This window comes from Anser brachyrhynchus, assembly GCF_964034855.1.
Source record: "Anser brachyrhynchus genome assembly, chromosome: 10".
Lineage (NCBI taxonomy): Eukaryota > Metazoa > Chordata > Aves > Anseriformes > Anatidae > Anser > Anser brachyrhynchus.
In genome coordinates, this window is record NC_137705.1 from 21,770,287 (window position 1) to 21,798,176 (window position 27,890).

The 27,890-nt window shown below is 42.7% G+C and overlaps 1 protein-coding gene and 1 long non-coding RNA gene across 8 annotated transcripts in view; one reads left to right on the plus strand and one right to left on the minus strand.

The window, feature by feature from the left end:
- On the plus strand, nucleotides 1–27,757 carry LOC308200578. The gene is made up of 3 exons (XR_013955702.1): nucleotides 1–3,257; nucleotides 3,977–4,107; nucleotides 5,640–27,757. It is a non-coding gene; the product is annotated as an uncharacterized lncRNA (long non-coding RNA).
- BICD2 (BICD cargo adaptor 2) overlaps nucleotides 1–27,890 on the minus strand; it is an 88,051-nt gene that overhangs the window by 52,908 nt on the left and 7,253 nt on the right. The gene's annotated exons all lie outside the window — the stretch shown is intronic.

A 27,890-nucleotide genomic window follows, 5' to 3' on the forward strand; every position in this document is an offset into this window, starting at 1 on the left:
AGTTGTCTTTAGAAAACATAAATATATTTAAAATCCGTTAATTAAAATTGAGGATCAAAGCAAATGTATCGGCACAGATAAATACATAAGTAACAGTAACTGATCACACACACACATTCAAATGTCAAAAGAAAAACAAAAAGGTAATAGCTGATGTAAATTCTAAGTCAGATCCTGGATTCTCCAAAGCAAAACAACATTGTGGCTTGTAGATGTGAAGCAGTTTCTCAAGATCTGTCAATAAAACTATTAACATACAACATATGTGGCAATCCAAATTTGGATACAAGCCAAAAAGCCTTTTCTGAAATAGTTTGATAAAGAGATCCAGCAAAAAAAAAAAAAAGATACAAGCATATACACCCAGGATGTACAACCTAGTTTAATCTTACTATTTACTTCTTGGGTCTTTTTCATCTTACTAGTTCATCAAATCTTTAGTTCATTCTCTATAATTCAGCATGAGAATGATGGTAAGAGGCTGAAATCACTTCAGAGGTCAAAAGGCTGGTCACTAATATGACAACACCATCTGCATAATGCTAGATCACTGACGTGAGCCTAACCCCCAAACTGGCACAGCTGCTAAGTCCTATGCTGGAAAAGAGTGGGCCGAGAGGAAAAGATAGAAAAATCCTTCTGTGATGGTCATACTGTGTTCAGGTACTGCCTTTTCCTAACCCAGTCAGTCCGAGGCACAGAGGAGATTCACAAGTTTCAACTGGACTGCCAAGAACATTAGATTTTTCCTGTCCACACCCCAATTTCACTGCTCCCAAAGAGTAAAGGAAGACATCTCAAAGAAAAGAAAAATAAAAAAAATCAAGAAGTCCACTACATAAAAACCACCAACAACCACCAAAAATCCCTGCTCATAAAACTGCTTGCTTATATTAGAGTGCAATTTTTGCAATTGCTTCCCTTTAGACAAAAAAAAAAAATCTTTGCTAAGTAAGAAAGTTAAGCACTAAGAGCAATAAATAACCAGAAGACAAGAGACTGGTTTTATTCCCAGCTCTTCAATGAATTTCTCACATTGCTGTTAGGAAAGCCATTTCATCATTTTCTGCTCATTTTCCTGACCTACATGAGAGAAGCGAAAGTCTCAGTGCCCTGTGAAGTAGAGAAGACATAGCAGTAAGCCTGCAAAAAAAGGAGGGGGGGACACAACAAACAAGTTTTGCTTTTGTACTTCACTGTTGCACTTGCTTGGGGTTTACACAGTCCTCTCCTAAATTGCACCCTGAGCCAGGATGAGCACTGCCCACGTATTTTCACATGATCACGCTGCCGGCCTCCATGTCTAACCCACAGCAGTGCCGAGGGCCATCTCTTCAGAAGCAAAATCTGCAGAATGAGCACAGTTACTCCGTGACATCCAGTATCAGACAACAGACTGGAAGGCAATTATAAAAGAGTATTTTTCATTTCAGTTTGATCTTCTGTCCTGCAAGCACCAGTACTACAACGCTTACGAAAGCCGATACGTTTCTGTAATTTCAGCTTTCCTAATTCCTCAGACAATTACTTTACTTTTTAATCTCAGAAAATTGGTTATTAATCTTCAGAAGTATAAAAGGGGGTTGAAAATGCTGACAAAAATGGGATCGATCCAACCCCAATCAGTACGCTGGCAGCAAACCACCAACTCCTGCCTAACTGTGAACGCCCTGGGGTCAGAAGGCCTGGTCGCTGCAGGCTCCCATTAACCCCGTCAGCTGCAAGTGTGGGACGGGACCTCACTAACAGCCAGCGGCCTACACGCACAACAGCACATACTTTTCTCCTTGAACCTTTTCATAAAAGAAACATGCAGGAAAATAGGACACGAGTGTCCTTTGTGCTCGTTTCTGCTCGAGTGAAGCCAACGTTTGTCTGCGCGCTGCTCCTGAGGGCACCAGCCTGCCCCGGGAGCATGTTTCTCCCCGTTCTCCAGGCCAAGCATCCAGCAGCACGCGGTGCCGAAACATCAGGCAACAAGGGGCAGTCTTTAATAAATGCCACACTGCCCTTTCCTCCACAGTGACACGCTGCTGTATGGAGCTAATTGAACGCAAAAGATGAGCTGATGTGAGACGTTAACCCTTGCTTTCTCTCACTCAGAGAAGTTTAGGGGCTGCAGCTTGTTGCCGCAGCATACAGCCCACCATCCCAAGCACACTGCTAAACTGACAAGCAAAGTGCACGTGTATTTGACTGAGAGGCATGTTAAAAAGAAGGGAAATTAGTTTAAAACTCACTGAGCAGAAAAGCAGGCACAGGAGTAAGGTGATATAAGAGACAGCTTAACTGGAAGTAATCCCATGCCTTTTTCAAGGGTTTGATAAGCACAGTGATGTGTGTGCGTGCACTAGGAGAGCAGCATTACATATGTGCTGTCACTAAATACACCACACAGATGCTCACTTGCCATTTGGGAGCCCTCTAGTAGCTGTATTCCAGCTTTTTGTCTGATGTAAATTGAATAGGATTTGTAGAAGCTCCCCTTCTAAGGGGCTGTCATTAGCTACTCTTTTATAAGGGGTTTATCCACCAGAAATTGAAAAGAACCCAAACCACCGATAAAAAAGCACAGTTAATCAAGATGACTGCCCTTAATTTTCTTTTAAAAAAAAAAAAAATATATATATATGTAAGTCATTAGACCAAAATCAAACAAAGTATTTTCCTTCAGTTGTTCTTTACAATAACTCAGAGATTCACGGCTTCATATTGATAAGCAGAGCAGGGAACACTACCCATCGTATATCCTTCTTTAACCACAAGCACCGAAGTGTGCTCGGCATCCGCGTCCTCTCCTGTTGGCGTCAGTGAGCTGCCAGCCCTGCCTGTACACATTACTGCCTGCTGACTTCCAAGGGGGTGGCTGGAGAGTGTGGAGTTAAAAGCTAGAGGATATTAGTCACAGGGCATTTCATTCATCACTGTTCCCTCCCTGTGGGAGGGAGGGACTTGCCCTCACCACAAGCCTGGCCGTGGAAGATGTGAAGGAGGAGCTGCTTTGTTACCCAGCTGGCGCTACAAACCAGCACACACATCTTTCCAAAACATGATCTGTCGCTCACACACACACACAACTGGCACCAAAATTCATCTACCGACAGCGTGGAACATTCCCTCTCACCCTCCCTGTCCTATGTTGGGGACAATTAGCAGGACGGTGCCCCCACCACCACGTCAGAACCCGCAGCTCCTCCGACATTCATCTTCCTGGGAAAGCCACCCACCAAGAGGCAGGCTTCAAAGCCTGCCTGCAAGTAAGTGGCTAACCATCAGCTGTGCCGGCCCTTCTGGGACCAGGCACCCAGCGAAGAGATGTTTTGGGTGTTTTTTTTTTTGAGGGGGGAGAAAAATTACCATAACTGTAGTGGGGAAGGAAAATTAGAAGGCCCCAAGTGCATCTTGCTGAGCTTATATTACAGGGTCGTGGGGGGGTTGGTGTGTGTACATACATGCTTCCTTTTAAACAAAGCAAAGGAAGAGCGTGGGGTGGGTAGGAAGGTGAAGGGGAATATTACAGAAAGAAGTCCGCACAGAGGCCTCTCTTCAGGATAGTTTCAAGCCTGGTGGGCAAAGGGGAGAGGGAAGAATAAAAAAGCACTACCCAGAGGCATTTTTCTCCCTCTGCATCATAACAGATCGATGAGCTAATGGTCTCCTCTGTTTCACGCAGACATCTGCGCTTTAGGACCACGGTTCAAGCCCAGGCCTCAAAGAAAAGAAAGATGCCACAGAGGGAGCTATACAAGATAAGGAGTTAACGCTACTGAACATTAGCACCATTTATTAGTGTGAGAGTAGAAAAGACTATGAACTTCTACCCACAAGTACAAAGGGTGCCCTTCACTGTCCACCGGGGTATCAAAGTACATGTAATATTCGATCTTTTCAAAATCACACCACAGAAATTTTGGTAATCAAATTGTTGATTTTTAAATCCTTGGGCTAAGTTTTATGGAATGCTTTCTTTGTACAGGCCACGTCAAAACATCAGTTTGATCCTGTTAAATGGGCCATCTTCTCCTGTGTATGAATCAAGAGGAGATTGCAAATAGATTATGAAAAAGCATCCTGTTAGACTGTCACTCTTCTGCAGACACTCAAGAGGTGAGCAACTGTCAGGACTCATATATCAAACAACAGTGAAGAAATATAATGTAGGTATTACCTACAATGAAATAATTAGAAAAATAAAAAACCAAGATCAGTGATCTGTAAATATCACACTAGTTCTCTGGCAGCTGGCTACAAAACGTAAGCCGTAACTAAAGCCTTTTAATGGTTCTAAAAATGAGTGATGAACATTCAAAGGGTGTACAATAAAGGTACAATAGTGGTAAAATACAAATGTCAGAAATACAATAGAAATGTCAATAGAAATGGTCAAAGGGGTAAAACAGAAACGTGAGGAAAAGCTTATTCCTTCTTATAATGTTAGCTCTTTACTTAAAACTCAAAATCTTACTGAAAAACACACTTCATACAGAACAGTGTAGGGTTATCATAAATACATTCCCAAGCCTTTGTTATTAAAATATCAGGCAAATTCACAGCAGAGAAAAAACTAAGTGCTATTAAACATGAAGATACCAGTTGCTGTTCAGCAAGCACCTGATCAGTAAGTCCCTGAAAATTGAGTAAATGTGTTATGGAGGTACCACTGCTCATGGTATTGCATTCCTTGTCTTTACCTTCAACCCATGAAGAAAGCTTGACGTGGAGATTACTATTAACTAACATTCAATACCTTTAGCAACAGCATCGTTCCTCCGTGCATGCACTTTTTTTGCTCTTTTACCTTTAGCCTTATATATCTTACCATGATGCTATTCCCAGTCAAAATTTTGTTACCACTACAAATTTGTGCAAAGAAAACAATAGAATTAAGAACCTCTAAAGAGATGTGTAACTGTATTTAATCTTTAAATTTAGGAGTTAACCATCCCTAACTGACAAAGCAAGTATATGCATAATGTCCTCCACATATATTAAAATGAAAACAATGTAATTGCCCCACACATACACAAATGTTGATACACCTGCAAACAGTTTGGCTGCAGTCTGGGGCATACCAAGTGAGAAGATGTGTGGCCTCACTGCAGGCATGGGCAGCCACGTCCCCCTGTGGCAGCCTCCCACCTCTAACCCAGCACAGCTGCCTCCGGAGCCCCAGCCCACGCTCAGACAGTGGGCAGCCACTGCGTGGGTGTTGGGACAACCACGAGCAGCTCAGCTCCCCATCTGTTTCTCACCACTGTGAAAGCTCTTGCTTTTCCACAAGTTTGGGAGCAGGCTCCTTCTCCCACGCTCAAATATCCCCAGGGGCTTAATGCAAACCTTAACTAAGTCAGCAGAAAAAGATTCACAAACCCCAAATCGCCATTGATCTGGTACCTACAGGGAAGTCAGGAGGCTTTTCAAAACAATACATCATTTCCCATCATAGCAGCCTACCCCACACGTGGCCACGAAACTCATCTTCCAAGAGGTGATGCAATGGTAAAGCTTTGGGCAAAATCCAGTTAAAAAAAAAAAAGGCCTAGTTTTTAACCTGTCTTCAGTTTTGTTGAAAGTTTTACTGTTTCTTTAGTTTAAGCGCAGTTAATACACAAATAATTCTGGATTGTCTTTCTACACAGTGTTGTGGTTTGAGTTAGCAGACCTGAGAACACAGAGCAAGAACAGTCCTTTCAGAGGATCACCGCAGCACAGACCTGCAGCAGAGCTCGCTCAGTGTTAGGTGTCTGTTGTGTTTGCTTCCCTGCAGTTACAGCCTCTTACGATGTGACATGTTGCTGCTACATCATGAATTACTTTTCTATAAAGTTAGCATAAAAATAAAAGATAAGATATAACATCTCATTCTCACACTGGTAAGATTACTTATTAAGTATGAACATAACCTGCTTATGCAACCAGTGCTTAATTGCAGAGTGCTGCAAGGTCGACCAGGAACCTAAGCCTGCACGGAGGGCCCTGCTCCCTGGCTCAGCACCCAGCTCCAGCAAGCGAGACTTAACCTCTCCCTCACCTCCTTTGCCCCAGCCCAGCAGTTGCAATGAGAGAACTGAGAAGACTATTGTTTTAACAGGGAGCAAGTTTGGGCATTTAGAGATGAGAAGATATAGCTTCCACTCGCTCTAGAATTATTGGTAACCAAAGACCACCCACACGCACTGAGTTCAGAGTTAAAGCCTCGCCCCTGTCTCTTCAGTACTGAGACAGGGCACTGTGGAAGGTTTCACTCCCCAGTAAATGATCTTTTATCTATACAGCTAACAATGAGCATGAAATCCTGCAGTTATCTTCTTGTCTCTTCTTTTTTATACACATACACACTCTAGTTAATAGGAATTAGCATCCCATTGTATAAGAAACACTCCTAAGAAGAACGCTTGCCCGCTGAACAGGCACCACCCACTCAAGACACAACAAGAGGAAGTGAATCGCATCCTGCAAAACATTTCATGTAAAGCGCATTGCCCTGCTGCTTGCTGAACTGGATAGTGGCTTCCTCTGGTGTGGCAACAGCAGATATCTGGGTGAACAAGCCCTGGTCCACAGGGTGTCAGCAGCAGGGTTGTGTAAACACAGCCCGGTACGCACACCTGGGAGCTGTTAGCACCAGCATCAACCCAGACATGGGCACTTTGGGGAAAAGGAAAAAAGTCTGACTAATTACATAAAATACCTAGCACATTTTTCATCACTGAAATGCTAAAAGAGACTGAATGGTGACTATAGTAAGTGTGTATGTTCAAATTGCCTGTGCCCATGTGAGCTCAGCTGCTCATTTACCTCATGTGCAGAGAGATCTACAAAACCTAACCTAGTAGTCAGGCCTTTCAGGCTCGCTGGTCTTCAATCATTCTGCCACACAGCAAACTGATCGAGGCATACGTTCAGATTTACCTTGAACAGTGACTTCTGCACTACAAAAGCAGACTTGTTATTTTAGTGGGCTTGTTGTTAACAACTCTTTATACCTGAATAACAAATGTATTTTCTACTCAGAACCTGAGCAAAGGACCAGAGAATTTAATCCAACTGCAACTACATAATGTTTAGTGTCCAGCTAGTATTATAAATAGTACTATATAAATATATATAAATATATAAATAGTACTATAAATAATAATATTTAAAGCAAACTCCAAGTGAGTCCCTTGATTCCATTTCACAAGTTTTGCTTGCAGCCTGCATCCAGGCTTCACACTGAACTGCAGCACACCCAGGTACCATTGCCCATTACAGTTGTGTATTGTTTAAAAATAAAAATAAAGACCTAAATGTGTCTGCATCTAGTTTTAAGGTTTGAATTAAAAAGCAAGAAGGAAGGAAACAAAGAAAATAAACCAGCCTCCTTCCCATAACCCCATTTCAGTGATCAGACAGTAGGGAGCAGCGACCCCAACATACGCAGGACCGAGCCACTGGTGTGCACCATTTCATCTCAAACACGTGGCTCGGCCAACGGTTGATGCAGCTAGAGGGATGGCTGTCAGGTACCTGCCGCAAGTGTCTAGCTGCTGGTGATATCGCCGTCAGAAATGACTCAAGGATAAGCTTTTTCCATAATAAAAAGGAGAGGACGTATGAATTTCAGCCTACACATCTCCACAAGATGCCTTCTGGAACAAAGGGGAGCATTAGGAAAGAGGGAACCACAGCCCCAGCAGACAGCAAGGCACCGGTGCATTACCTACAAACATAGCACACAGGAAGCAAAGGCTTCCTTTTCAGCATCGTCCCTCCCCAACTGCCCCACCAGCAAGCTGTGCAAGCGGGGAGGAAGCAGCAAGGCCACATGACATCCCAAAACCACAACAGCTATTTTTACACAGCCCAGGCAGCCTTACAGCAGTCGCTGCCTATGAAGAAACGTGCTGGTTTCACTGGTAGGCACAGTAAGAGCACGAGATCTTGCTAAACTGGCTGTAGCAGAGACCCACCTGCAGACAGTCACACACCCCCATAGCAATTACAGATCCAACCCCTGCACTCAAACTGCTCTGTGACCAAGGTACCTGAAGAGAAGGCACCCAGGCCCAGTTACCCCACAATACTGCTTTGTAGCCATCCAAAGGGTCCCTAAATCACTGTGTTCTTATGACACTATCAGCAGTAAAGCAAATGCCTCTTCTTCCTCTTCAAAGAGAACTTCAAGATTCACATTCAGTTTTGTTTTCCAGCTTAGGAGCAGACTCAGAGTCTCCGAAGCCCAGACTTGACTGTATCATGAGCTGCTCTGGCACCTCTTACGTAGGCTCTTTCAAGTGCCCTATTGTTTTAGGGATTACAGACCATTTGCAATTACAATCATCAGAAAAAATGACGCTTCCTTTTTATGCCTCTGGGTAATTTACTGAACGTAACTAAATACTAATTCTATACCATCTGAAGTTAAACATAATTTCATTATACACTTTCATATTCATTTTATTTTTGTAGATCCCTGTATTTCCAGATATCCATTTTACAACTATCTGAGGAATGATAATCAGGTTACCTATCTACCTTGTGTGCATACCTCAGACCACCATTCAGCTGGCGCCCCTGATAAAGAAGCCTACACAAGGTTACTCAATTCCTATTGTCACACAGTAAGCCACACACAAATAATCTAATTTACACCACGGGGCTTTGCTAATTAGCATTTGGTCCTTGAGTTATGAGAAACAACTGCAATTCCGTAGGATTCTTTAGCACTGTTTCAGAACCTTAAGAGACTAATACACTGATGTAATCAACGTTAGCACAAGCCCACTCTAATTTCCTTGGCATCAAGGCTTCAGCACCTTGACACGTAACAGAATCAAAAGGCAATACAAAATTCAACACAAAGCCAGAACAGAAAAGGCATCCATAACATTAACCACCCTAACCTTCCCAACCAAAGCTTGAGGTCTTTCTGAAAGCATGGATAGGCTGCCTTGATTCATTGTGAAGGTTTAATGGATGCCAAAGCCACACATTAACTAGCTGTGCCATGGTATGAGAGAAAGGCATTTTATCCTTTGCTTACTGAGTAACTCCAATGTGTCACAAGAGCAATTAAAGACCTTTGTAGTTAACTATGGACAAATCTCATTCCATTCCAACTCCAGCTATAACTGCTGGCTCAAAAATGCAACTTCAGAACAGTCTTTTCTTGTTCCCACTACCTGCCCTAAATTTTACATCAGGGGCTTAAGTTCTGCTTTCATTTGCAGAAATGTAAGTGGAAGATGTTAAAGATTGAGACCAATAAAAATAAGTATAGAGAGTAGGCAATACCAGAAGAGATACCCAGTCTTCAGTCATATGAAATAGATTCTATTCCTATCACAGAAAGAAACAAGTACTCAGCACTTCTGAAATCCTTCCCAGATTTGCAAATATGCCATTCTGGCAGCGACTTCTTGCCACTTCTTTGTGCCATTGCCAGTTTTGATAAGACAAATTAGAACACATCCATGATGCTTTACCCAGTACAGATGCTTGCTCTTACTGATTTTAATAAGCTTCATGTGTTTTTTAGTTATGAAGAATTACTACTTGCAGACTTCGAAGGCAGAGATCCTGGTGTTATAAACTGCACATCTCCATTAGAAGCATCAATTCTTTAGTGCTTGTCACTCTTCTACCTATGTAAGGCCCCTGTGTTTAAAATGTTGAGCACTCGTTAAATTAGGACAGTCCAAATGACTCAAATCAGGATGCTTAACAGAATCTCAAAGCTCCTTTGCCCACTAATTTTTCTTTACTTAGGTCTACATTTAACACAGTCATGCACATTTTCAGTACATCTATTCCTCCTAATGAGCACAGCCTTTCTTCACAAAGCTTTATTCTAACATGCACACACAAAAAAATTGCCATTGTAACCACAAAGGAATCCTCGCTGGCACAAAGCTGGCTGCAAAGGCAAAGCTGAAGCCATGTTAAGTCATCTGCCACAGATAATGTCCAGTTTGTGCTCCGCACACAGGAAGCCTGTGACAGGAGTCTATGCTGACTGCAGTGAGATCAGGAGCCAAATATAGCCCAACAGTCTGTCTCCCTGCTTCCTTCTGTCCTCCTCCCTGACAATACAACAAAATGGCATAGATCCAAATGGATTACATTAAGATATTAAAGGTTATTGTTGTCTTATGCATCCTGCCTGAACTGCAAGGCAATACAATTGCTGGAAACAAACAGGTTAGAGCGAAAAGAATACAGGTGAACAGGCAAAGAAGCTACAAGCTAGACCTCTAAACACACAGAAATATGCAGACAGGTGCAGGGTGCACAAAACAGCCGAGTTTATCAGTAGGTGTTGGATTTCTGATTACGAAAAACAGCTACAGCAGAAATCATCTCCAACGGCAATCTGCTAGGAATCACAAAAGCACAAAGCCCTTCAACATCAGTCCTGCGGACTGAAGCCCCTGTTAGGGAGCAGAAAAAAAGGTGACAGACAAGTTAGCATGGAAATAAGGAGAAAGTAAATTAAGACCAATTAACTCATTTGAATTCCATGACAGAGGCTACGCAGTCCTGATTACGGGAGGAATTAAATAGTGCATGCCAGCACAAAGATCACCAGAGCTACAAGTATTCCTGGCAGACACGTTTCAGAGCTTCTTTTCCCCATATTTGCAAAGGAGGGCATGTCTCCCTCAAGCTAGTCCTATAAATACAAACAGCAAATAATAGAATTGACTTCTGACACTTCAGCTGGAAATAATGGTCTTCGCTCAAGTAACACTGAATGCCATAATTAAACTGATGAGAAACAACAGGCCCCATTTCTCAAAGCAACCCGTCTATTTCTAAACAAATAAGAGAAGGTGGCACAGCAGAATTAAGTTTATTTAGATACTTCCCCCTTCCACCAAAAGACGTCAACGGAAAAATCTGTATCTTAATGACTTATTTAAAAATAAATAAAGGAAGGAGTCCAGTGAGGACTCCTCAGGTCGTCATCATGGTTCATGCACAGCAAGTTCAAGTCCCAGAGTTTACTCACCATATTTTGTTCATATGAATACACCTCCATACAAGACACGTGACAGATTTGCCCTCATGCAAATAAATGCCAGAACATACTTGTAAGACAGAGCACACCTTCTGTCCGATGGGCTCCTGCGTCAAATAGCATGCCACTGGGGTTGGTGCTGATGACACAGATGTTTCCACTCTTGGTTAAACAGTGCCACTTCCATTGCCACTGCTGGTAGCTAGCCATGAGAAAGTGATTTAAGGACAGATGGAACAATTCCCATGTTCCAGTTCACATTTGTGAATGGCCAGAATTAGTCTGGTTTCAGCAGACTGTGGAAGAAAGGGAAAAGTAATGGTGAACTGCTCTTATAACAAGTAAGGCACGGTCTAAGCTTCTACCTGAGAACAATTTGAAAATTGAAAAAATTGAAAAGCCTGTTTATGTATTTCAAGATTTTCAGACAGAGCTATTTAAGATACAGATTTTTCATACTGAAGCTTCTCAGTTCCATCTAGTAAGATTTAAGCTTCGCCCAAGTAAGGGGACGAAGTACCTGAGTCTCAGGACTTGCACAATCAGACCTGCTGAGACAAGTGGAAGGCTCCTTGCCTACCAATCTCAGCGAGGCCCAGAGTCTGAAATCCAGATAAAAAGAGAATTATCCAAATTGGAAGTAATCTGCGAAGCCCAAAGAGGACCTGTTAACACAGTCTATTCCTGACTTCAAAAAAATCTTCAGAGGACTTATTTAAAAAAAAAAAAAAAAAGTCTTCCAAAAAAAAAAAACCACCCAGTAGCAGGCCCTTGTCAGCAATTCAGCAGCAAGCAACAGGAAAGAGTCAAAAAAAAAAGTTCTTCTACAGACTGCAGTTTAGCTATATATGATCACGGGCTATTAAAGAGAATCCAGAATTATTTAAAACAGATGACCGTGCTAACAGAACTAGAGCCTACTGATCATTTTTGGTAATACCAAAGGTCTGTTCGTTAATGGAAAAGACTATGAGGAAAACTTTTGGCTGAACTGGGAAGGACCTCAAAAGAAAAGGAAAAAAGTACCTTGGTAGTTAAAAGATGCATCAGAACTTGCAGGATTCAATACAGAAAAACTAGAATTACCAAACTCTATGGAGAACTGTTCAGAGCATATTTAATATATGCAAAGAGCAATTTAACTAGAGTTAGAAATAAACTATAGATCCCCACAACAAGTTTTGAGTGTTTTTGAAAACCTGTTTTGGAAATTGAGAACCACACTCTGAAACCTGAAATGACACTGGTGCTACAGAGGCTCCGACAAAGGGTAATAAAGATGTTGAAATTGTATGATGGATTTACACACAAGAAACTGCAAAAAAAATATTACACAGGAAATTAGGAGAACCAAGCTTTTGCAGTCTGTTCAAGATTACAAAAGGCAAGGAAACTGGAATAAACTACGTAGTTATTTTATTCCAAAGATCCAGACATTCAGAAGTAAAATAAAAAAAAAAAAAAATTAAATCCATGAATTTTTGAGTCTTCAAAAGCAGACCACAATTAGAGGTCCTGGAATAAGTGGCAGAATACATCTGCTTATAGCTAAAATCAAAACAAACATACCTTGTCTTTCATGAAAGAATTAATTGCCAGCTAAGGAGTCTGAATTCACATGATTTCCCCCCCTCCCCCCCTCCAGACAAATTCAAAAATAATTACATGTGCTTCATCAGTTCAGGAGATAAGAATCTCACTTTTGCTGCCTTGCTCCATGGGTAATTGTTTCCAACTGTATACTTAGGAATGAAGTGTTATTTATGTAGATGCAGTATGATTGTACATCCACTTTGTAAAGGTGTGCAGAACTCTGTGGTTTGCATGGCAGAAGGTAAATACAGCCAAGATGATAAACACAAAGTGCTGACCACAAATAGCAGATCCCAAATTGCTTCTTAAGCAACAAAAGCCCGAATTGTATACACAAAAACCCCAATAAAAAAGGGAAAGAAAGGGCAACATTCAGGCTCTCTCTTTTTAAGCAGCAGTAAACAAATGATTGTAAAATACTTCCTTTTTATTTTTTAATCAATATTTTCCTTCCTCTGAATGAATCCAATTTCAATTTCTTCTGCTCATGAGTTCATCACACCCCTGATTTCAGGCAGGACAGAAGACCGCAGGGGTGCTGAGCCGAGCAGCAGGAAGCACGGAGGAATGTTTACATTCCAAAGCAGTGCTCTCACTGACTTTCATACCAACTAGAAAGAAACAAATGTCATTATTAACTTTAAAAAAAGGCATACAGGAAACTTCATTTTGGGTTTTGGATGTGTGAGGGAATGTCAGTTTTTAGTTCCTGCTAGGACCAACTCAAATGCCACTCTTCATCAACACTGTTCAGTCAGCTTTTCAGTTTTGTTTGTGTTTTTGTTTTTCAATACAAGGGATGTCTGTTAAAAGATTTTTAACATATCTTCAGCCAGAGGCTGTTCACATGGGTGCAGTCTGCTTTCTGAATACCTGCTACAAATGGTAGCTGCTAACCAAAAACTTATTAGAATTAAGTTCATCCGGAACTTCTCTGAACACATCTTACTCAAGTTTGAGCTCACTTTTAGTAAGAATATAATGCAGTTTTTGTAGCCATTAATTATCATTCCAACATCTCTATAAAGGCTCTGCTGACTAAGCCCACCTGCCCAAGGAGGTTACACATTTGAACCCATCTGCCAGCATCCCAAGAACCATCACCAAGTCCTACATGCTGGCAAGATTCAACTGTGTAAGGAGCTATCTGGTCCTGGAGCCTGTAGCTACACACACACACACAGAGCCAAAAAATAGGTCTGACCTTTAGAGCAGTGTTACAGATGTTTGTACATCTGTTCATAAGCAAACCACAGAAAAAAATCATCTATGGGATACTTTAGAATATGACAGGATTTCAGTTCGTGTTGCTGGAATTATCCCACTGAAATTCCCCAGATGATTTTTCCCTAAGGAATTTCTGTATTAAAACATGAAATGAAAGCAGGCTTTCAGATAGATTTTACAACAGCACATTCATTGATGAATGGGACACCAATCTGTGCCTCAGTTCTTGTCCCCCTCCCTCCTTACTACTCAACTGCACTTGTTTGCCTCAAAACCCTTTTAAAAGCAAAACCACATATTTTTAGGCAAACAAACTTTTGACTGCAGCTTGCACTACTGACACAACAGTTTGCCTAAAGAGAGGCATAAAACCCTAGTGTTAACAGTGATCAAAAGGCAGCCCCCTCCTTTCCCAGAGGGCGAAATTTGTTGCATATCATGTTTATTAATCCAGATCAGCAATCCCCAAAGAGAGGTCAAAAGTTAACCCCTCTCCTCACTGATTTATGTTGTAGTGGCAGTGCTGTGTCAAATAACAGTAACTAAAGCAACAGTTTTACGTAGCCGACCTGATTTAAAACAAACAAACAAAAATAATCCAACCACACTGCCAGGACTGTTTTCCTCAACACATGCTTACGCTGTGCATGGCCAGCAGCAGATGAACTCGTTGCTGATACAGGCCCAGCTCACACAGCCACAGGGAAAGCCTTCTCCAAAATGCCCCATCTCCTTGCCATCACAGGAGCAAGGATAAGACTTCAGTGAGAAAAACTCACTCCAAGTTTCAAACCAGAAGCAAGAGGATGAGTTTGGAAGTGATTCACATCCTTCCCCATGTGCCCCATAGGAGATTTTTGAGTAGGATCTATACAGAGTAACAGATCAAAAAGTTTGAGAGTGCTCTCGGTAGACAAAGTGTCTGGACCATTGTTACACTGGTGGGTTGGACAGCCGCCCAAACAATAAGCTGTTTTTAGAAAACTGGGGATTCATCCTCTTATGCGGCATGCGGGAGGGATTTAGCCTTAATTTAGCACCATTTAGAAAAGATTACCCTTTAATTGCAATAGGAGCTGGCAGACATGGGCAGCAATGAAAAGCCTTTATCCCGCAAAGCTTTCAATGACCAGCGGCCGTGAGGCAGCACGAAGCGATGAGCCACGCTGCCACAGCCGCCTCGCGGCTCCCGGGGACCCCACTGCAGGACGGGGGACTGTGGCTGCTGGCTCCTCTGTGCCATAAGGGAAGTCCAAGGAAAGACACAAACCCCTCATTCACCAGCATGCAAATCAGGAAGAGCAAAGCAGAAATCGTGGTGTCGGGGGGGCAGAGAAGCTGCGACAACGCACAGGGAGGAGCCGCGGGCATTTGAGGAGCTCGGACGTAAATAAAGCACAGGGCCGAGACAGGAGCTGGCTGAGCGCGGGGCCCTTGCTGGGACAGGAGAGATCGTACTGGGCATTTCTTCCGCCTGGGTGTCAGTGCCACCAGGTAAGCAGACCTCAGTTCTCCCTGCTGCTCTGCCATTCCCGGGGCCAGGAGGCAGAAAGGCCTTGGGCCGTGTTTTTGGGCAGCGAGTGCTCTGCTGGAGCAGATGCGCAGCATGCCTGAGGTGTAGAGTTGCCAGATCACTGCCAAGATCCAGTAGCTCCTAGCCACTCAGGAGCCCATTGCAAATGTCACCTAAATTGGAGCAAACCTAATGCTCTTCCAGAACAGGGTCCAGGAAAATTGAATTCACGTTCAAACATTTTGTTGCAGCAGCGAGGCCTGGCTTACATCTGTACTCGAACAATGGACTGGAATAATCCCAGTTTAGGCTGGCGTAAGAAATCCCGGAGCCTACTGCAGAGTTTAATTCAACCCATTTTTGTTTTCAAAAGTTCAATGAAATGTAGTAACTTCTATGTATAGAAAAAGCTTGAAGCCAAGGTTAAGCCTTCCTCCCTACCCACTCCTCACAGCGCCCGCTATTTCTGGTAGCCCCAGGGCTGAAAGGTGATGCTACTGCCCATGCTGACTGAGCCATCTGAGCATGCTGGGAACCAGAGAAAGGAGGCTGGGAGCTGGAAAAGAAAGCTGTCGGAAGAACTGCTTAGGAGCCACAAGAGCTACTAGTATCACAGGAGAAAGCAGATCTTATATAAGGAGGCAAAGCACACGTGTCTGCTGGGAAAAATGAGAGAAGAGAGACACTGAGACAAGATCTCCCTGGAGCTACTGTTGATCAAGGGAACCAGTGTGGCAGAGACTGCAACTCAATTAAGGAAAAAAAAACTGGGATGAAGAACAAAACTAAAGGCAGCAAGAACCAGGAGCTGGAAGAAGAGACAGGAGCCTATAGTTATGAGTCCACATTGCCCTTCAGATATGAATTGGCAGCCAGCTGTCCTCATTCTCTTCGTGTGGTAATTGCTTTCAACTTCTCAGCTCATGCCTGTCTCCAAGGTAAAGACCAAAAAGCACCGCCTCCAGCAGCCCTGTGATAGCAGTCCTTAAGAATATCACACATTACCCAAACCTAGATAACCAAAATAAGTTAATAATATCTCTCTTTGTCAGAGATACAAGTCTATTCCAGACAGTATCTCAGTCTTAAGTCTTCATATAGGACAGAGAAATCCTAGCTGGAACAAGGAACAGTGCAGTTTTAAACTTACCCGGATATTAGAACTACACTTTGGTCTAGTTTTCACACACAGTCAGACCACTTCTGACCTTCTTCCAGCTGCAGCAACAGCTATAGAAGGGAAAATGGATGACCAGCCTCAAGTCTTAGCAAGTAAGCATACCAGATAGAAGTATCATGGGTTATTTGAAAACAATACCCAACTTGAGTAATTGTCATTTACCCACGGTAAAACTAAACATTTAAAGTTCCCTTCAACACTAAGTCTAAGTAGCCCGGCATTACACTGGACCCTCAAAACATCTAAATACCTTAGAAGAACAAACAATAAGATTTTGACTTAATTTTTTTAAAATTTTTTTTAAATGAGAGATACATTTTGCAGGTATATATTGAGAGCGTTTGTGTAATTTTATCTAACCGAATACACCACTGCAAAGTATCACATTCTTGGCATGCGGATAAAGTCAACTGCTCTACCACTCTCTCCAGGACTGAACAAGACGCACCCCCTTGTGCAATGTCTGGTGCAATGGCCTGGATGCTGAAGTTGCTGCCAACAGATGACCAGCGTCTAACAACATTAGATATGCTGAGAGACATGTGTTACATGTAGGCGGAGAGCGGGCCTGGAGAGAAACCAGACCCCAGATATGCCATCCATATTTAATGCAGCCACATGCCAGTGACACAGGAGACACTGTGACGTTCACAGTGCCATGGAGTGCATAAAGCTACGCCTCTGTGTTCAGATCATTTGTTGGTGTAGCACATCGCCATCCACATGTGGCCTATTCTGGGACATGGAAGATATAATTGCTCCAAAGCACACTTTCCCAAATTTCAAAAAGCAAGCAAGAGTTCGTAATAAAGAGCAAGTCAGGACTGCAGTAAGTTTTAAAGCCATGTTCTTCAGACATGACTTTCGATTTCTCCTTCTGCTTTTCAGAATCGAACACGTGGCTCTTCCTAAGGGCACACTCAGTAGCGCACTACTTATCCCACCTATTTTTCTTGGATATTGTTACATTTCTTTTCTTTGCATTCACTGCTGCTGCTGCCCTGCTGTTCAATCTCAAAGAAAATTCCTACACAGAACTCATTTGTGAAGCGTAATTAATTCAGAAACAAATTGCCATCTAAACTCAGTATTGAGAGAAGCAGAGAGCCTCATTTTGTGCTCAGTGACATACTGGAGCAGATCAGTTTTATTTTTAAGACTTCAAGGAATATTTCTCTGTCTACCCAAGAGTTTATTCCAAATTCAGAGCTGGATTTTGAGCCAACTGAGAAGGAGCACTCTATTTGTTGCATTAGAAACTGATACTGTTTTCAGGCACATAAAGACCTCAAATTTAAGGAAAGTAAGAGGTATTCTAGCCATATTCAAATTCCTCAAGTGTAACTTTTCCATTACTATGCTTTTCTGCATACTGAGAAGCAAAAGTAGCAGCAATTTCATGACACTAGATGAGTGAGTCCAGTTGGAAACCATTACAGTTACACTCTGCTACAGTATCAGTTCCCAAGGCAGGATGGAGACTGATCTTAAAACACAACGGGAAGAGTTAATCCCACACTGTAACACTGGAGAGTATTCATGTACACACAGACACCAAGTACTGGCCTGTTCTTGATAGCTCTGGCTAGCTCTTACATGCAAAACCTAGCTTTAGACCCTTATTGAACCAAGACATAATGGCACAAAGCTCAGATCTGGACGAGCTCCTCATCTTGTGGAGGCTGTATTCCCTTGCACATCAGTGCTTACTGAAGATTAAGGCCACATTCTTCATACAAAGCCTAATATTGTGTGCAGTAAGGCAAAGCTAACACATGACTAACACAGCGTGGCACCATGTAACAAAGAGTAGCCCAGGGCACGAGATATACCTCCACAAAACAGGCAATTTCTATGGACACAAGCTTGTCACAGAGGAGAACACGGACAGCAGAAATGAGAAAATACATTCCTTATGAAGCACACACAGAAATACTGTGTCAACTTTAGTACTATTTCAGGCCTATTGTGAGTAAGTACAGGACAGGCCTGTTCTGAAAATAAGGCTATATACACAGCTACACTGATGAAGGCAAGGCAGAGCATACCACAGGCTGATAAATGCTCTTTGAGGCCGGTTCTCAATACCCAGAGCAAGGACCTTAAAACCAAACAGACGCCCCACAGGGGCTTCACCAGCCCCACAGCGTCCCCAGATGAGCCAGACTCCATGAGCCGTCCCCCCAGCTGCAGCCCCCACACGGCAGGGGTATGAAAGGAATGAGTGCCTTACTGTGTTCACCCAAACCATAACAATGGCAAGGTCAGAGGGAACATCAGACCGATTTTGAGTTAACAGGCTCTGTGTCATGCTAAAATGGTCCTTTTCCTTCACTCCCAATAACTCATTGATACTTTGGGGCACTTGGCCACACAGGCTAGATTAGAGCAACCAGCTACAAACTAGTACAGTAGCTAACGAAGGTCCACCCAGCTTTCATTCAAAGCAGATATTAGCAGCACTCTCCCACTGTTACATTTCTTTTTGTACTCCTGCTGCTTGGTTTATATTTGTTTCCCAAGTCAATCAAACAGGCAACGAGGGATCTTTAGAGAGACCTCTCCTCCTCTTCTCCTTCTGTAAAGATAATATATATGATCAACCTGATTTATTAGTAAATCCTAATTACTGAGGGGAAGGAGAAGGATGTCTCAAACATGAAACTGGCTGGAATACTATGATCTCTCGACCCTGCCATGTATCCATGAAATATAGAACATTTTGACAGGAAAGATTTCCTCCAAACTGCCAGGTCATGCCTATGTTCAAGCCCGGCAGCCCTGATGCACAGCCTGCACCCCAGCCCTCAGAGGCACCTCACCTTCCTAAAAATCAGGAAGGAGGAGTCAAAAGCTAAGATCCAAACTTCCAGCCTGGTTCTGCTGGACACAGACTGTTCTGGGTACACAGTTTCTCTCCAAGTCACCACTATACTCTCCTCCACTGGGGACACAGGAGGACAGGAAAGTATGATCAAACATAGCATTAATCCAGGATTACTCCATCAAAATATACTTTTTCCCAGTCCAGAACCCCACAGAAGTTAAACACAGTTTGCAAGGACAGAGGGTAAAATGATGCAGAATGCAGGGCAGGGAGGGGGGAACAATGACACTTCAAAACTCCTGCAAATAAGAGTGACTAGTATGATCACTGCAAAAAAAACAAGTGTGGGAATAAACCTATAAAGCCTGCTAAAGGCCAGACGCTGACAGAAGACGACCCATCTCTGCATTCCTTTCCTAAGAGGTAAGGCTGCAAGTGTCACAGCAGTCAGCATTCCTTCGGTCCTCCCGAAATCCAGTCAAACAACTAACATATCTCACATGCCCCTCTTGCTAAAAACTAGATTCAGCTACTTAATCCTTCAGCAAGTATTCACTGCCTAAAAATAAACTGGGGAGGGGGTGGAATCATAAAAATGAGTTCAATCTTTAGAACTGTATCCAAAACTATAGGGTATATTATTAAGTACAATATGAAATTTAAAAATATACATATATAAAAACTAGTACAAGAAGCAGAGTAACAGAATCACAGAATAGTTGAGACTGGAAGGGATCCCTGGAGATCATGTAGTCCAACCCTCCCTCCCTCTGCTTAAAGCAGGGGCAGCTACAGCAGGTTGCTCCAGACAGCATCCAGTTGGGTTCAAATGGCTCCAAAGATGGAGACCCCACCACCTCTGAGCCAAGAAAAGAAACTTAGAAAATAAGTTAAGCATGGCGCGTTGGGTTTGTGGTTAATTACGTATGTGCTTTGGTTCAGTCTTTAGTTTTTATGGACTGTTCTGTAGCAACACAAATACACTAGAGGCTGGAGCTAAACAACTCCATAGCTGGAATTATTCCAAGTGACTCAAATGTGCTCTTAAAATATTTCTATGATTACTGAAGGATCTTAGAACAAGACTTCATTGTAACTGGGCGGCAGGGGGGGAGTGTTTAAAAACACTCCCACTCTCCAAACACCGCTCTAATTTAGCCAGCTAAGTGCAAGCAGTCTCATTTCCCAGGGCTTAGTTTGGATATTTTGGCTTCAGCCCACCTTTAAATAGCTTCCTGAACTGGACTCTCCATAAAGAACATAGGCTGCAGTCATGCAAGAAGCACTAATTACCTTTAAAAGAAGAAACTACAAAAATAGCTGCCTTGTATTTCACCTATCGTGTCTGAGTCAAATGCGACTGAAACGAAGCTGGGGCAAAGCTGCAGGTGGGAGTGAGCAGATGTCATACTCAAAACCCTCGCACACACGCATGTTCCTACCATGGATTTCTTCTCCTAAGCATGTCCTGAGCCCTTTCCACCCATCCTAGCCCACAACCACTGCATGGTGAACCTCACATATCCTCCTGCCCAAAAGGTGCCTGCTCGCTGCTGTGTGGAAGAGCCCCTGCACTGCTGCCACGGCACCCAGCATGCCACCCCCTGAGAAACCACCCCACAACCACATACGCTCAAGCATCAAGTGATTTATGTGCAAATCTGCTGTAAGGTCAGAGCCAGCAGGCCACCACTGACAGACTTACCTGTCTTGCACGGATAAACTTCCATTTGAAGTTGGCTGGTAGAGTTAGTTGCAAGACAGCGAGAGTGCTCTGCCTAGAGGTTACTTACGCTGGGGAGATCACCACTCCTACCCACGGTCACCGTGCCCTACACATAGCAGCCTGGGACAGGCTCACCATTTTCCTTTTAACCCAGCTGTGTATATAGTTGTACACGTGGCAGTGCTATAACGTTAACACAGCACATACAGAAATGACAGTGTAATGGTTACTTTTATATATATATATATATTTATATATATATAGGCACATGCACAAATAGATACGTACACACATTTATACACACACACAGAAACACTAATGAATACAACAGTTACACATAGCGATGCCTGATGTTTTAAGAAAAGTATGACAGGTTTGTAACAGAGTAGTAACATTAAATTTCAAATAAAACTCCTAGTATCTTATATGTTATTCTAAGCCTTCACTTTTGAAGACCTCTCAGTAGAAATCCTTCATGAGAAAATAAAGGAGAAACTTTAGGTTATATAAAGTACTCTGCTCTCCAACTTCAGTGATTTCATAATCAACAATGGTAAAAAAAAAAAAAAACACAAAAAAAAAAACCAAGTCCAACCCCCTGTGGGGTTAGAAGGGAACATATGACCTAAGAGGCAGGAGGCTGGAGTTGGCTGGAGTCTGCTGAGCCGAGCAGCTGCAGTTTCTCTTGGTACGGGTGGGAGTAAGGAGCATCGACAGAGCTACCTGCCACCCACCCAGGGTCCAGCTCAGGTCCTCCCCAGCCTTAGAGGCTCCCTTTCCATTTCCAGTCGGTTAAGGCTGTGGCTCTTTCACACACACCACATGTAGGGAAGGACAGGAAGGTGAGAGAGAATGCACTTGTTGAAAAAGAAGTGTTTCCTTTAATCTTCTGAAAACAAAGAAATTTTGAGACTGAATTACCAAAAGGATGCATATTAAATTAGGAAATTGAATTCAACAACCATAACCAGAGGGGATCTGAATGAAAGAGACAGACCCTTGTGAAATGGCAAGCATGCAGACTAAAAGCCAGATGATAAGAGAGGCAGCTCTAGAACTACCCAACTCCATTTGGGAAAGATGCCTTCAAAAATCCTTTCACAGATCCAATGAATCTCTCAAGGAAAAGTTCCTCAGAAAGCAGAAACTAGATTTGTACAGACATCCTTTAAAAAAAACTAGAAGAGGAAAAAAGAAAGAGGAAGCAAAAGCTATCAGACAAGGCTGAACCATCCTCCATCAGCCCAGCTCCAGGAAGGAGGTTTCTGATGAGCACAGGATTGGGCAGCCATGGGGAATGTTTTCTACACGCTCACTGTAACCTAGGTTTTAAAGTTAAAAGTTCAGTGCCTAGCTAATGGCTCATTTTTCCCTTCTTACCCTTCCCCCCCCCCCCCCCCACTCAACTGGCAGCTGCCAAGGTCTACATAAGAGACTGATTTAGACATCCTTTCTTTATACATAAAGAAGTCAGCGATCATAAACATCCCTCAAAACACATTCTGAAAGAAAAAAAGCATACAATGAAGGTCTTTTCTTCTTGTGTTTAGCTATTGTATGCAAAAAAAAAAAGAAATACCTCATTTTTTTCAGACTTCTCATAATGCTAGAATTCACCAGATTTCACTGGACACATGCGTATGTACACAGAGAAGAAACAAAAACACAGGTGGCTGCCTCCTGCTGCACGACGCTCAATACACATCTATGCTTTATTAACTTCCAGTGTCAAATACAAATTGATATGGTGTTAGTTGTGTGTTGTAGGGAAATTTGTGTTTACATTGAGTAGGTCTGATATGTTCAAAAAGATTTCTTAATGCAATTCAGCAGGGTCACATGAAATCAGCCAAGTCCATCCATTTGGTAAGTAATTGCCTGCACTGCACCACAAGCGTGAGAGAAAGGGCTCATCCCATGGACTATTTTTAAGGGAGTTTTATCAAGAATTAAGTACATAAACTTCACTTGAAAATAACTTTTGGAATTTCAGGGTGTACTTCCTTTCTCCCACGGGTAAAAAGAATAAGAAATTTAATCTCTAAACAGAACTAAAGGAATGAATTTTAATCCAAGATTAGACTCTAGTGGTAATGCATAAAATCTAAAATCCCTTTCCTTCAACTTACTTTCTTACAAATTTAATGAGGAAAACACCCTTAACAGACTCATTGACACAGTAAGGAAACTTGTGATGCTGTAAACTGAGGATATAAGGGGACAGTTTAAAAAAAAAGAACAGAAACAACACAACTAAGCTTGCTCTTTCAAAAAGCAAATAAGATATTCCAATGCCACAAAGTTTTTGGCTGTTTCCAAAAGGAAAGAGTTCACCACCCTTCCACTGCTTCAAATTTATTTAAAACAGCTGTGCTCACAGAACAGCCATCCCCATTTCCTGCCCATTAAAACACTCCCAACCCATTTAAAATAAATGGAGGGAGAAAAACAAGACAAAAAACTGATGCTGCAACTGCAGAATGAAATCCAAGCATTTCCGAGGGCGTCTCGCGACTTCCAGGCTGCAACATGCTGGCTCTCCCACCAAACACCGAGGCACAACTCCAAGGAAATGCTAGCACATGATTTCCCTCTTGCCAGGGAAGAAAGGTCATTGCTGTCCTGGTCATTAGATTGCAGGGTCTGTCTGCATTCCCATTAAACCTCCCATTTGGTAAGTAATTAGAGCACAACACAGACTATACTTTTTTGCTGTTTTTAGAAAAGTTGCTACAAAGGCTCTTTGAAAGCACGAGCCTTAACTCACATTAAACTCAAAGCAGCTCCAGAGTTAAGGGCATGATTTGGTGTATGCATTTGTTTATGTTAAGGGGTTAGCAGTACAAACATCTGCACAAGGTTAGATGCTCAGTTAACACTTCATACATGCGAGTCCAAAACTGTATGAGGAGTATCAGAGGTCTTAAAGTATTTGGCATTTAAAACACAGCTACCAGAGTCGTGGAATTTTTGCTATTCCAGAGAGAAGGGGAAAATGCTGGGGCAGTTCAGGGATTTCCTAGCCTTTGTCATTGCACAAAAGAAACAAATCAACCTAATTCTCAATTTCTCCTGCCCCTACCCTCAGCTCCAAAAGACTGCAGGCATATATATATATATATATATATGTATTATAATGTATATATATATTTTTAAGGCACAATTCCTGATGTCTTGGCATTTAACTCTGGCAATACTGCCAATATATATTCAGTGCACAAAGCCAAGATTTTGCCTATTTAGGCCACAGCAGCAGCTTTCTCTCTCTTGAATAGGTCTCCAGAAGAGAGACCTTGAACGTTTTAAATCCCTCTCACCTCAGTTAGCTTTTCTGGCAATACTGTCATAACTCACATATGAGTCAGTCATATCAGAATGGTCTCTAACCCCACTGAACTCCCACAGGCTCTTGTCACAACTGAATAATCAGATGTGAGAAATATCTTATTAATTAGGAACAGTAAATAACAATTCTTCCCTCTTCAGCTCTATGCAAGCTTTGCAGTTGATGGGAGGGGACAAATGCCTTCCTGCCCACCCAAAACAGCTCTGAACACCAAAGTGCCAAGAAGAACACAACCATTATCTCCTACTATAAGCAGACTGAAAAAGTTATATGATGTTTGCTAAACTGATCGTGGATTGAATCAATGACACAGAAAACCAAGCAGCATAGAAGCATTAAGGTTGGAAAAGACCTCTGAGATGATCTGGTCCAACCAAAGTTTATATTTAAAAGAAAAATCTTATTAAAAATATGGAAGGAAAGAAATTGTGATGCAAAACTAAAAATAAATCCAATTTAATGCTCCAAATTGCAATCCACTTCACCTGCCTTCTTTTTCTCATCAGAAAAGGAAGACCACAAGCAACGTTGAATAAACCTGCCTTAGCAAGGGGATATTCCAATTTAACAAAATTGTTTTCATGCACTTGGAGTTAACTCATTTGCACTATTTAAATACAGATTTAGTGTAGCTATACAGTATGCTAAAGATCCCACTTCCACACTAGACTTACTTGTTACGTACACAGAAGACAGATTTTTACATGACAGGATCTCATTCATCTTGAAAGCCAGCCAGCCATTCAAATTTAAAAACAACCATCCATATTGTTATGAAAGACCAGAGAGCTGGCTGACAAAAGCTAGAGCAGTCAGATTTATTTAAGATTACAAAGCTTATCATTCCATTGTAACTGGGAGAAAAGAAAATCAGGGTCTTTTTCTGGAGGACAAGGCCAGGACAAAGCCTTCTTAAAGTACTGATGCTGCAGAGGGTGGACAAAGGCTCGCATTTCCTTACACGTTTCGTCACACTAAATATGTCGCTGTATTCAAAATGCAAATGCTTTTTTAAAACCCTCTGCCTACCACTGCAGCTGTAAGATGTGGGAGAATATATCCCAGTACTGTTGAGTGACAGAATGAAAACCATTACCGAGTGTGTAAAATAGACTTTTGCAATGAGAAATGCCAAAGATTGAAGCCACAAATGTTGGAAGAAGAAAAAAGAACCATGAAGAACAGGTACTTGAGAAAGGGAGAAAAAAGACACCTCTTGTTGCAGGTCAAGCCTCACTGCTATTGACATTACAGCCGTCAAACTACGTACATTTCTATAAGTCTGAAGGGGACAAGAAAATCTGACCTGGAAATGAAGAAATCAATTCCTGTTCTTCACTCCAAGAGAGCTGATTTGTGTTAAAAAAATATTACCCGATTTTTAAACAGCGGAGAAAGTTTGTGCTTAACCATTTCTTGGTTAAAAATCAAATACTTGATAAAAGTGTCACCAGAATGAGCCAAGGGGAAGCGCTTACATAGCTGCCGAACACAGTGAATCAAAGACACATATCAGACTGGACCCTTATTCACACAGCTACAAGCTTCAGAAAGTTACTGGATTAAACTGTGCCACGGAAAAGTTTAAATCGTGAACACTGCTGAATGGTTCCATCTAAATCAGAGATCAACATTTATTTAGCAAAGTAAGTTTTGGCAAAATGATTTTTCTTCTTTTGACAGAACGTCCCAAAGCTGAGGTCACATGCTACATGACTATTTTTTCTGCTCACAGACTCTTGGGAACAGTCGTATTCACCCTACAATAGCTGATTCCTATTTCAAAGGCCAGAATGCCCTCTCCAAATAAAATCAGAGCAAACCACAAAATAATCACATAATGCCTTCCCAAAAAATGCGTTCTTTCAACTTCCTTCCCACCACCCCTGTGCCATGAGGTCCCATTCATGCACCAGCAGGGCACCCCAGCAGGCTGTGACGGGGCCACCCCTCTCCCCGCACACCCGCAGCCCTGCACGCAGGGAGCCTTGCAAAATCCCTGTGGGGCTGGGAACACGCGACCCCCTTCTGCATGCAGCACAGCAAGCTCCCAACGAACGTCTTCCCTCGAGCGTCTGAAAAATAAAAAGGGGCTTTGACCTCAAAAGGGGACTGTTGATGCAACTAAAGTCTGCACATGGGAAGTAACAAAATCTGATTGGTTTGAGCAGGCTGGAGGGCAGTTAAAACATCTGTTTGGTCTGCAGTGATAGTGGAGAAATAAGCTTATTCACCCACTAAGCCAACATACTTCTTTGCTTAGGAACCAGTGCTAGACTACACGGCCAGTTCTGTTCAGCACTGGACGCAGAGATGCTCCCGACTGAATTTACAGCCGTAATACTTCACTGCCTGCAGCGCAGCGCTCAGCTGCACCGCTTCACAGGCTCGCTAAGATCCAAGCTGCACGTTGGCAGCAATTAAGGGGTAAAAACAAAGATTAAGGAGACAAAGGACTGCGGTATACTGGCAGGGCAGGCCAGCCGTACAGCCCGCTGCAGCACACCACCAGACATGCCAGTCATTTCTGCGGGAGCTACACAGGCCCTAATATGGCACGGCTGCTCCCAACCCAAGTGCCAAACATGGCCCTGGGACTGCAGGGAAACCTATTTCTGACTAGGCTTGGGTCAAAATCCCCAGTTCGGCCCACATCCACTCCAGCCACGTGGTTTTCTTGGTCAAGGACCCTCTGGGCACTCCCCTGAGCCTGCCTTGGCCTGCTTTGGCCTGCCTGCTGACAAGGCCGGGGATGGAGGGCTTTTGGTCCTGCCACCACCCGCAGCACAAGCCTGGGGCAAGCTGGGGACAGAGGTGGCATCTGCTGCATGGGGCACATCCAGCTGGTGTAGGGAGAAGAGCCGGGGAGAAAGGAGCAGAGGAAAGGCACAAGATGGAGAGAAGGAAGAAAAGAGCTGGAGAAAAGGGGAAAAAAATGAAGAGGCACCATTCTGCAGCTTTTCCACTTAAAACCAGCTATTCTCCAAAATGGAGGCTCCTACGTTCATTTGGATGGCAAAGTTTATTTATGTCACTTCCCTCTGCTAAGGCTTTGTGGATCATATTTCAAACCCATGTTATATTCCTCTGTTGCTCAGTTACAGATCTGAACAAACCATTCTCTGCAGTCTGCCAAAAGCAGAGAAAGAAAGCGAATGAATGCCTGGAGGATGAATCACCCTCTGGAAGTCATCTTATGGCCCCACACTGCTACAGATTAGTCACAACCTCACATACAGTAGAGTGAAAGAGGAAATGGTGAATCCATTAACTCCAGGGCAGCACACAGCCCTGCTAACTGCTGTTCCCACCCCCTCGCCCCACTCCTAGGAAAGAGAGGCACTTCTCCAAATCATTAGAATTTTCTTTCAGGTTCGAAGAAATATGTTACTAAATTCAAAGGGATGTATTGGGTATTAATGCCCCTGAAACTACTGAGTTTGTTCCAGCGGTTTTTGAAACAGCAAGTGAGAATT